This window comes from Callorhinchus milii, unplaced genomic scaffold (genome assembly GCF_018977255.1).
Source record: "Callorhinchus milii isolate IMCB2004 unplaced genomic scaffold, IMCB_Cmil_1.0 Scaffold9, whole genome shotgun sequence".
Taxonomy (NCBI): domain Eukaryota; kingdom Metazoa; phylum Chordata; class Chondrichthyes; order Chimaeriformes; family Callorhinchidae; genus Callorhinchus; species Callorhinchus milii.
The window spans coordinates 2592433-2604515 of record NW_024704750.1 but is presented as its reverse complement, the minus strand read 5'-3'; the positions used below and the strand labels follow the sequence as shown (position 1 = coordinate 2604515).

At 40.2% G+C, this 12083-nt stretch overlaps 1 protein-coding gene across 1 annotated transcript in view; it reads right to left on the bottom strand.

Moving 5' to 3' along the window:
* Nucleotides 1–9086, bottom strand: part of btbd7 (BTB (POZ) domain containing 7) — a 28225-nt gene extending 19139 nt beyond the window's left edge. The window contains exon 1 of the mRNA XM_042337860.1: nt 8930–9086. The gene's annotated coding sequence lies outside the window, so the exon portion shown is untranslated. The remainder of the gene's footprint in view (nt 1–8929) is intronic.
* Nucleotides 9087–12083: the final 2997 nt, after the last annotated feature.

The following is a 12083-nucleotide window of genomic DNA, read 5'->3' as shown; positions in this document are numbered from 1 at the left end:
AAATGAAGATGATTCACAAAGTTACAAAAAACAAAAAAGCATTCAAAAAGAGAGACTTTGACCATATTTAATCAATACTGTTGCCAAGTGAAACTCACCACAGTGTAATGCATGGTTAAGCTCAAAATCTTTTCTTTTATGGTTCATGCATACCCAGTCTGCTCTAGTGTTAATTGTTTTCACATGACAGTATAGAGCTCCTCTCCAGAATTGCTGAGCAGCTGCCAATGTAAAAAAAGGTACTGACCTTTACCCCCCACCACTAACTTATTAAATGAATGTTTAGCATCTCTTCTAATCAGACAGAGAGACTGAAGCTTAGGATAACTCTAATCATGGCATCCATCAAAAATAAGAACTGAAGTTGTGGCAAAATATGATCTGATTCAAAGCTTGAATGAGATTGATCATAAAGGGTCTCAGTGGCCCAGTGGTAACGGCACTGCCCTGTTTAGCTTTGCGCTATTTAGAGCAGATGAATGTTCGACTGTGCTGTCCCTTAGTACCTCGCCCATGTCACTACCTATCATGTGCAAACCTAGTTCAACAATAAAGTTTTCAAGAGTGGTAGGGATCATAGCTAAGTTCAATCCTTTCACCGGAAATCTCCAGCAAATACTCTATTTTTGTCTCTGTCCTTAGTCAGACACAGAGGCCAAGATCAGCTAACTCAGAACAGACTGAAACTGAAACCTTTTGGGTTGCTACTTTTTTTAAAAAAAACTCCCAAAAACAGGTACAGAAGTTGAATTACACATCAGGTAGCGGTTAAGTCAGAATCATTTTTAATTTTAATTTGAAAGATTTTTGGTCCACATGAATATAGCCTTCAATATGAAATGCAAAGCAAATTGAACAACTCTTTTAAAATTAAAGATGCTCATTTAAATTCAGAGAACATGCTTCAAATCATGTATATATATAGCAATAATACAGAAGTTCATTCATTTAAATTGCATTTAATATTAAAACAGATAAAATAACTTGGTTTCCACAATTATAGTTACAATATCCTACCATGTTTTTAAAAATATATATTTATGTACTAATGTCAGTGATGGGTAACATCCTGGAAGATTTCCTTAACCGAATAATTAAACAATGTGCTAAAATTGTAACATACAGTATAACCAAACTTCCTTTACTGACTATCACAACTACAAACAAAATTGCTGTCATTGGAATATGTTGGGTATTTTGGCATTGGACGCATCTTACCCCTCTGTCGCACAGATCAAAATTCTGTACCACTATGAAGGAACACACTTCCACCGCCAGATACAATTGACTGGAAATTTTAAAATGGATACTTTAGTCAAAAACAGAACTTTTTCTGACTCTGCCTAGTTTTCAAAAGTAGCCAAAGCTATTATTAAAGCTACTTGGGTTAATAATTCCATCAACAATTTCAGATTTATTGCAATCGCAAGAAAATGGAAGAGTTATGGCACAGCTGATGCTATTGGTAACAGGATGTCCTCAACTTGTTTACTAGTACACGCTGACCAAAAAGTCGTGATACCGTTTATTTTAATAATTACTAAACAAAAATACATCATCATTTCTTGAAGACTTATTAGACATTGTAATGGTATAGTGACTTTTTGGTCACCCTGTATATATCATTTTTCATTAATTCTCCTGGAGTTGTCCTGTAACAACTCCAAATGAAACCAATGTTTCAGCTGTAGACTTTAGATGTTGGACGAGGGACTGTAAACCCTAGTACTTGTAAAGGAACGAAGTTTGTGTTTTCATCAGATTAAACACGTTTGAAGAGAGAAATACCAGTTATTTCTCTTCTACCCCACCCCATCTCTGGTCCTTTAACATTTGTTTTATAACTTTCAGACAGTCTAGGAATAAATTTGGTAAAAAAAACATTCTTCTTGTATGACTTCACTTAAAAAGAACTATAGTGGCTCTTAAACTCACTGTCCTCTCTATTTAAACAAACCACAGTTCCAGCAATTCCGATGGAAATGGTTTATATTAGCCAACATTATATCTGCATAATCTGGTTTAGTATATTGAGTAGTTTCCTTGTTAGGCTTACTCGCTGGCAGAATAAAATCGTACTGACAGTTAAAGTTAAAGTACCACAACAACAAAAAGAGGATATGCACATCCATAAGAGAAACTTCCAAAATCCTAACTGCCCTTAGACCTTTCTCAAGTTTATTTGTAAATTTGCTAAGTAACACACTAAAACTGGGACACAAACCAGTCCATTTTATTATTTTTCCTCAAGAAAACACACACAAACATTTTAAAAGAAACATGCCAGAAATAGGCATTTTCGAAGAGCTAAGGAATGCATTTTTCAATTTGCATTTCTAAACAGAGGATTGTGAAGATGTCGAAGGTATTGCCCCAGAATGCTGCAGAGTGGAGTCAATAGGGACGTTTCAAAGAGTAGAAATAATAACAGTTAAGGCATAGGGGTTAAATTGTTCAGAGATGTGGGAACATTTTTAAAGTTTAATGTTCTTTGCCTTCATCTAATACTTGAAAAACATTCTTAGCTATAATGTGTAATTTATATAGCAATTTAATCCACAATTAAATAAAGTTTAAACAACTTACAAAGCAACCTTCAGGTAATGTTTCTCAAAGTGTTTTACAGACATTGTGTTGGACACTAACCAGGGAATGTGGGGGAGAAGAAAGGCGACTGAAGGTAGATTAAAAAGATTGATTAGCAGGAGGCTTTTAAAGAGATCAAGGGAGGGAGGCAGACGGATTTCGCAAGAATAGATCGAGGCATTGCGGCTGAAGTGTTGAATGCTGGGGGGGGGGGGGGGGGGGGGAGGAACTCAGAACAGATCAGATGATCAGGAGGGTGAGCTAAGAGGCTGTCGAAGGTCAGAGATTGGTAGTGGCAAGAGCAGGTAGATATTTATACGTGAGTGATTATCTTAAAGTTGATCCGAGTGGAGTTTGCTCAGGCCGGAGATGATGGCACACAAAGCTTAATGGAGGCGAGAATGCAAATTGTCAAATTCTAGATGAGCTAAAGCTTGTGGAAGATAGAGCTGGAGAGGCTGGCAAGTAGGGCTTGACTCACAAAAACACATTTAGTAAAAGTATTTTTAATAAACTGTGAATTATCTCTGGTGTTTTAAAATGATGACTATAGCCAGAAGCTATTACCATAATTTCTTTGCCACCTTCAATAAATGAGTTAGTGTTACAAGCCAGTTAGAGAGGTTCATAGGACATCAAACTGAGAAAGCAAAGCTTAAAGACAGTTAAACCTACCACTTCTCTCAGAAGAGCACTCACTGCCAGATTCCTGACTACACTGAGAGTTTTGGTAAAACATACTGTGAAGGGAAGCAGGAACGGAGCAGCTGGAAAGTGAGTTGGATTTACTTTATACACAGAGCTGGTTAGATTCTCACACTCAGTAAAGATAGTAAAAGATACAACTGCTATTATTTAAGTTATTCATAAAATACGTTTAAATATTTTACATTAAAATCAAGTAGTTAGGTTGACAAATACTACAGCTAAATACAAGTTAATATGCTCTATCGCAATTTACTTTCTTGTTCTAGTTATCCAGTCAAATACAATCAGACTATCCAAGAAAAGTAATGGCTCCAAGTTATTTTAATGGATCCATGGACTTATCTGAAAACTATGAATATTAGCTGCCGTGAGTCAATTCACCTTTTAATTTCTGCCCACACTAAGAGGAATACAGTCATGTATTATAACTCTTCACACACTTAGTGGGACTGTGTAAAAAGAGCATGTAAAAAGATATACATTTCTTCTTTCCAATAAAGGCAAATATTAAACATTTCGATAAAACATGTGCCTTAACTTCACACTCAACATTTACCCTAAATGTTCGTAAAGGATTACATTTCAGCAGTAGTGCAATAAACTGGTTTCTGGGGTATTGCAGATTGTTTGCACTCCAAAATCAATAATGTGGCTGGCTATTTTCTCGTATTTCTTCCCATCTCCGGTAGTCCCAAAAGGGTTATGAGGTGACGAGCCTGTCAACATAACCCTTTATTGTGATTATAATCAATCAAAATCAATCAATTAGTTTCATAACATACAGCAACTCTCAACTACAAATCAGCTGAACCTTTAAGAAACACTGCAGAATTTTTATACTAAAAGGTGTCACGGTTATTCACTATCCAATCTTACTCTGCAAGAGGCACCCGACAAAAATCTATTGAGGGCACAGCAATGACTGCTGTGCACTTCATTTGGTCATTCATAAGAAGGAACTTTACACCAGTCATTATTGCTATGGTTGAGACAAATTACAAACTTCGGTTCAGACTACATTTATCGTCAGTCCTCTGTCCAAGACTCAAGCATTTCTAAATCAAGTCCTGCACCCACAAAGATTAGAACATTTCACAACTCCCACAATTTAATGTTCAAAACTTTAAAACACACTTACATTGGGCCTCAATTGTAGAATTGTGCTTTGATAACTCCATAAACCATAATGATACACATTTTTCTGATAGAACGATAAAGATGACTTAATCATATATGCATCATCACAACTGGTTCACAGAACAAGGTTATATATTGTTGCCAGTTTAGTCAACTTTGTTGTTTATTTCTTTGGTTCTCTAGTAGGTTTTAATCAACACCTTTAGATATAAAATGTATATATCTAAGAGGACATGTTTACAGGGTTATGGAGAGAGAGCAGGGGAGTGGGATTGATTTGGATAGCTCTTTTCGAAGAGCCAGCACAGATACGATGGGCCAAATGGCCTCCTCCTCCTAAAAACCCCATATAGGTCAACACCTCCAAAAAATACAAGATATGTTCATTTCTTCACGTCTTGCCCAAAACCCCTCTGCCAAAGAATGATGGAACATTCAACTACACATAACACTGAACCGGAACCAGAGCAATGGCTCTTTAGTATTCCCACAATAATCACAGCAGATCTGAAAACTACTAAGCTTTCTTCCTAATACTGTGAATTGACAGAAGTAAGCATTCACACAAACAAAAAAAACAAAATGACCATATGAAATTAAAAGGGAAAGAATTCACCTCCTCAAAAGCAGAACGCCATGAACAAAAACCGCCTATTCTGTCGAACCACTTATACATTATCTTGCATATGTACAATGTAAGGAATTTAAAAGACAGTACAATTGTAATACAAAAAAGTTTATAAATCTTGCTCCAGAACAAAATGATTAGCTTGTTATTTCAAGGAAGTTATCAACATTGAATACAGTACAAAATCCAACCTCAAACTTTTGGAAAAGTAGTAAACACTATAAACTGACCATAGCAATGAAATACTCAAAATAATTAGAAACAGAAGCCATACAATATCCTTTGCTCTCAATTTGGATTGTGTCCATCAGCTGCTCTTGAGCAGGAACCCAATATAAACAAGTATAACTGGGACATCCTGCAGAAATAGCTACAATAAATAAATAAATAGTCCACTGTTATTACAACCTAAACTTTTTAAAGGGATATTAATAATGATTAAGTTGGGGATGGAAAAAAAGTACTCAGTGGTTAATGCTCTATTCACACTTTATACTCTTTTTTAAATAAGCACAGTAAGCAATTGCTGGGGGATAAGTTATTCTGGCATTGGAAATCCTGAGACTCAACCAAATTAAGTCACGTGTATAATGATTAAATTGTCTTAAATTTAGAAGACTAGACAGTATCTAAGCAGGCACAAATCTATTTTAGCATTCTGACTAAGACGAGCTAACTCAGCACAGGCCAGAATCGAACCTGCAACCTTCTAGCTCAGTGTAGCATGAACTATACTTTACTGTTAGTGCCGTTTCACACTAAACCACTGGGTGTAGCCTGGCAATCACACTTTTTATAAAAACAAAAATATGTAACTATCAATACTAAATTCCCACAAGTTTAGATTTCTTATTACTGTAATTGTAAGCAACTGTATGTACTAATGGTTTCAAACAAAAGTGTGATAAATGCACTGTTAAAATGAATTGCCTCTAACTTCTATTTTTCTTAAATGAATAAAGCTCCCTTATAACAGATGGGAGCATATTGTCTCAATCGGATGAAATATACATACTGCATTTACTTTGATGCAATACAGATTTTATTTGCAACTAATTTCTCTGCTGTAAACTACTCAAAACAAGCTTGTTAATTATATTCATGAGAAACAAAATAATAGAGCACTATTTATCAATTATGTCAATATCACAAAGACATGGTTAAAAATGACTAGGGAACTAGTGTAATGTTACACATTTTTGTAGATGTTTTTCTATCCATATAGTTTCTATATTTCAAACCAGCATAAGAAGTGGATATTCCAACAGAATGCTCTCCTAACTTTTCTCACTTTAAGCACTTTTCACTTCATTATTTCTAAATTAGAATTGTGTGGACTTTCAAAAATAATTTGGTAGACTACCATAGTTTATATTACATCCAATATATTACAATATTGTGACATATTTGGCAATTCCCATGCCTTCCTCAGCTAGTGCATCCGAACGAGATTTTTTTAAAAAAAAACTTCAACTCGCACTGCACAATAGTAAAACTATTCAAATTCAATAACAGCTTGTAAAATAGTAATGCAACACAATTTTTCTTTGCCCCATTATCCCTTTCTCTTCCAATTATATTTCTAAGAGCAAACATGGTCTTAACTTTCATATTTACTTTATATGGGATTCCAATATACACTAATTCTTAAGCAATGTAACAGTTCCATCTATATAGCTAACATTGCGGCTAGTTCTATTTTCAAAACTAGTTTATCAGATTGCAGCCTACAGATTACAGTTTTAACATTGTAAAGCAGCCTTCACTATTTCAACACTTTACAAATTCAACTGTTGGATCCATACAATGGACACAATCTAAATTACTTCAAGCTCTAAACAGGTACAAGGTCATACAAGCAACAAAATATACTTGCCCATGTTACTACAATTAGTTATACTTACAGATAAGGACCATTACAGTCTTTTTTATAATAAAAATATAATCTTTTTCCAGATCTATATTTTGACGTTTTTTGTCACAAAATAGGAGAAAATCAGAAGGGAGACCAGGGACTTCCCCTTGTACTTTCAGTAAAAAAAATCTGGATTTATTTTGGAACATCAAAAAAACCTCAATACATCAAGCCAAACACTAATAGAACACATTTTGTTTATATTCATAAAATATTTTGATGTGGCCTGCAGTTTTAACGTGCATCTGTAATTTTAACGTTTTGCAAGTTTCAATAGGACTATATTTAATAACGAGTAACAAACCATTACTTATACTGATATGTCAACAAGTTGAAGGGTTTATAATAATAATAATCCTTGCATTTGAGATAGCGCTTTTCACGTCTTCCAGACATCTCAAAGCACTTCACAGAATATACTGCAAAGTGAATTGTATATTTGTGGGCGAAACACAGCAGCCAATTGCGCACAGCAGTGTATGACAAACAGTCGTGGATTGAAGTGACCAATTTTTTTTCTTGAGGGATTATTATCAGGCATGTGGAGTAAGGAAACTTACCTAAGGTTAGGCCCTGCCGGGAATTGAACCCAAGTCTCTCGCTTGCAAGGCAAGTGCTCTAACCACTGAGCTACAGCGTTCACACAAGACCACTGCCAGTTATGATCTAGATATTCCAAGTCCACATAAGTTTGCAATTTGGATGATAACTTAGTGGTTCTGGATTTATGTAAATCTTTATATAGCCAATATCATCAATGTATCAATAGTTGTGCCTTCTAGGATCTATTCTAAAACTTTGCACCAAAAGCTTAGAACAACAGCAATACAAATATTCTTCTAAAAATGCTCGTTAAAAAAACTCAAACTGCACATGTCACCAGTCACACTCAATAAGAAAACGTGTCAGCTATCCACATCTCAATTGCTATATTTTCCCAGTGATGATACTCATTAAAATAAATCGGTCCCCCCCCCCACCCCACCCTCTCTCCGACCACCCCCCACACCCTTTAAAAGGAAACTATCTTTACCAACAAAGACTTCAAACTGTGCGAATACACACACACACACACAAAAACGTAATGGTTCGGAGGGAGTGCAGGCAAGAGAATTGAGAAGACAGCAGAGAGAGAGACACAAACAAAAGTCGACCGCCCATACAGACATATAACTCAGAGAGAGGGTGGGGACACCGATTTATTTTACTGAGTATCATCACTGGGGCTAAACAATATAGAAACGCGAAGGTGATTGATGCTGATGATTGGAGGTGCACTCACTGTGCAGCCCCACCACCGTCCACAATACCCACAGACACTCGCACCGCCGACCACCGCCGCTGAGGCGGGTTCCAGCTGAGAGAGATGGCGTGTTCGAGTGAGTAAACAGTTGAGTATGTGACACCGACACAAAACTCTCGGGTCTATTTTTGTTGAATAAAACTGAAGGGAGGGAGGGAGGGAGCTGCAACCCTCTCGGTGGGAGTATTACACTAACCATCAAGAGGGGGGGGGGCTCAGATTCCAGCAGCAACCCCGTGTCTTGCCCCCCCCAAAAAAAAGCATAATCAGGGGTTAGAGATCTGATATGGGGCTGTACCAGGCCTCCCCGCCTCTCTCCCGTGGTTAGGGGAACCCCTCTCGTTCGGTGTTCACGAAATGAAGACAGACAGACAGACAGTGAAGAGGGACACAGGGCGGCGAGGAGAGGGATAGGGAGACACACACACCGGAGGGGGAGAGAAGAGGTGGCGGTGCACTCGCCGGGGGTTGGGGGGGCGAGTGGTGGTGGGGAAGCGACTCGGGCCTCCTCCCCTTCTCTTCTCTTCACCACCATCACCAGCCCCGGGCCCCCTCCTCCCTCTCCCTCTCTCTCTCTCTCTCCCAAAGCCAACTTTCACCGCGTCGCATCAGGGTCAGGTCGCGTTACATTCAAAAAAAAAGGTTTCTTTACCTCACGTTTTACCTCACGGAGGCTGCGGGGCCTGTGTACCCGGGAAGCCCGCCGCTCGCCCCGCTCCCGCTCGGGACTCTCCTGCCTGCGGCCGCCCGCGCCGACGACACCGACGCCGCTCGCGCTCCGCCAACGGTTTGGCTCAGACCCTCCCTCGCGCCCCTCCCCCCTCCCGCCGCCCCGTCACTCACACACCCCCCCCCCAAAACCACTCCTCAGCACGTGCTCGCAAAGCCGCCCGCCTATTGGTCCGCCAGCTCGAGCCAATGGCACACCGCGTCACTGAGCCGACCGTCCGTTTTCGTGCGTCCTCGCTCCCGGTTGGCTGTCGCCGGGGAAACGGGCGCCACCGGGCCTCCCGCCGCAGCGCCATCTTCAGGGAGAAGGTGAGTAATGCGTTCGGCGAGACTCATTCCCCGATGCTCCTCTTCATCTCCTCCCTCCCTCCTGTGGTAACTAAGCACCTGCAGCCTAGCAACCGCTGTTGAGAGAGAATCAATTGCTTCTCTCTTGGTTGAGGTTCCCCCCCCAACCACCACCACCGCCATCAAAAAAAAGGAGATGACATGAGGATTGATTTCAAGATCCTCATCCTCACCTACAAGGCCATTCACGGCCTTGCTCCCTCCTACCTCTCCAACCTACTATCCCCCTACCTACCTGCCCGTACCCTCCGTTCCTCTGGCTCCGGTCTGCTCCACGTCCCCCGCCCCAACTGCCCTACCATCGGTGGTCGGGCCTTCAGCCTCTCAGCCCGAGGCTCTGGAACTCCATCCCCCAGTGCCTTCGCCTTGCTTCCTCCCTTTCCTCCTTCAAGGCCGGTCTCAAAACCTTTCTCTTTGACCGAGCCTTCAGCTCCCCTCTCGACTCTCTTCCCCCTCCTCGCTCCCTCCCTTCCCTCCCCTCACCCTGACCATTTCCCCCCTCCTCGCTCCCTCCCTTCCCTCCCTCACCCTGACCATTTCCCCCCTCCTCTCTCCCTCCCTTCCCTCCCCTCACCCTGACCATTTCCCCCTGCTCGGGTCATGACCCAACTGTGCAGCGCCTTGGGACGTCCTCCTGACGTGAAAGGCGCTCTATAAATGGAATCTTGTTGTTGTTGTTGTTGTTGTTTGGTGGTGGTGGTGGGTAGGGAGGGAGGGAGGGAGGGAGCAGTCCAAGCCATGGTGTGAAGGGCAATGCCAGGCTGTGGGATGGCCTACTCTTGTTCCTCTGTTCCATTGGAAAACGCTGGAGGTGACTGATCAACCACCGCAGCCCGAGACCGCGGATGCGGTTCGCCATCCTTCAACCCCCGCGCTCTTTATTACGCTGTGGTTTAAAACGGTAGATGTCGACTCAACGTTTTTTTTTCCCATTACCGCCAAGACACGGAGCGGAGCTAAGACGGGGGGTCAGCAATTGACAAGACCACGATTGGCCTGGGGGAAGACATCCCTCCAGGATACTCGCTCTCGTGTCCTCCTATCAAGGCATCGACTTTCTTTGTTTTTTTGAATGAGTCCAGTGCCCCGGCCTGAACCACCCATACTGTCAACCGGTTCCAGTTGTTATTTACCATCTGAGTTCAAAATAAATCCTGGTATATGTCCTGAAATTGCACTTTGCACTTCTAAACCGATGTCCTTTTGTTCGACTGCCTTAAAGTATTGTTCTGGGTTTACTTTTTCAGACGTTTTATAATGAAATAACAGTTCAACTGGTACACAGACCACACAACCCCTAAAGTTTGCATTGGTGTTCCCTGATTCCTCCAAAGTATTTGAGCCCAAAATTTTAAGAATTTGTCCCAACTGTGGTTTCTTTCTTTACACAGACAGCATTACCCCGGGCCCTGACAGCAGAGAAACAATATTTCGCCACTCCAACACTTGAACCTTCGTGATAAAGAATGAAAAATGTTATTGCAGGTATCTTAGTTTTCTGGGATTTCTAATCCAGAAGTACACTACATTGTCGAATATACTGTAGCATTCTTACAACTATTAAACAGAGTTTACTGGCTAATCTATTGTGTAAAATAAAAGTAAATGATTTTAAAAAAAGGCTTGTATTCAGGAAATTTTATTGTGTTGCAAATTTTGTCACAGTTTAGCATACATATTTCTTGTTTTGTTATGAATCAGGAGGTTGGTCTTACAGTGAATAGAACAATGAGCAATTATTTTTTATAATGAAATATAATGGCAAAGATTTTTAGATAACTCTTACAGAAATTAATGCTGTTTAAATTATTGCTCTCAGCTTTAAAAGTGATCCTAAAAGCCATACACTTAAAACAGAAGTGCTTCAAATCAGCATGATCACCACATAATCATACTTGACCTTAGATATTAAAATGTCATTATAAAACTAATCTCAATATTTTTGGATACATCAAAGCAGAAGAACAGAAGGGCACAAGTTTAGGGTTGTGAAGAACAATTTCAGTACAGACCCCAATGAATGTTTCTTTACAAATAGGATAATTACCAGGAAGGTTTGGAATGAACTACCAAGAAGGGTGGCTAAGGCCAGGACATTGGACTCATTTATGAAAAACTTGGATGTTGTAAATGGAAATATCAGGGCTGGATTAACCAATAAAACAGATAAGACTTGTGGTTCAATTTGGTTGGTTGCTGGACTGGGCTGGATTTTGTAAGGCTAGATTGTGTAAGGCTGGGTGGGTTCACCCCACCCCAAACACAATTGCGCCCCACCTCATATTCATCCACCCCGCTAAACTGCAATCTCTAGTCTATTTACCATTTTGCTAAAATATTGGCACTCAAGCACAGTTAATCACCCACATTTGCAAACAAAACACACCTCTTTTAAAGCATTTGATGGTTATTCATTGGAATTTAATTGGCAGCATTATTAATTTGATTACACCTACGCAGCTGTGCGCTGCAGTTAGTTGCCAGTTGTGCCAGAGTAGAGGCCCCGAGAGGTTTTACAATTCATTGCACACGACTTGTCTGTTCTGCTGCCGGCGGCACAAGTAGCCACACCTGGAGCATTTGTCTGCGTTAGGCTCACATTTCCAAATGTTGCTCTTCATATGTTCTTAACATTACCAGTAAGTCTGTTAAGGTGAATGCTCATTCTCAAAGATGAGTCTCATCAAAAACTCACTCAGATCTACAGTGCTCCGGAATAGATTGCATAC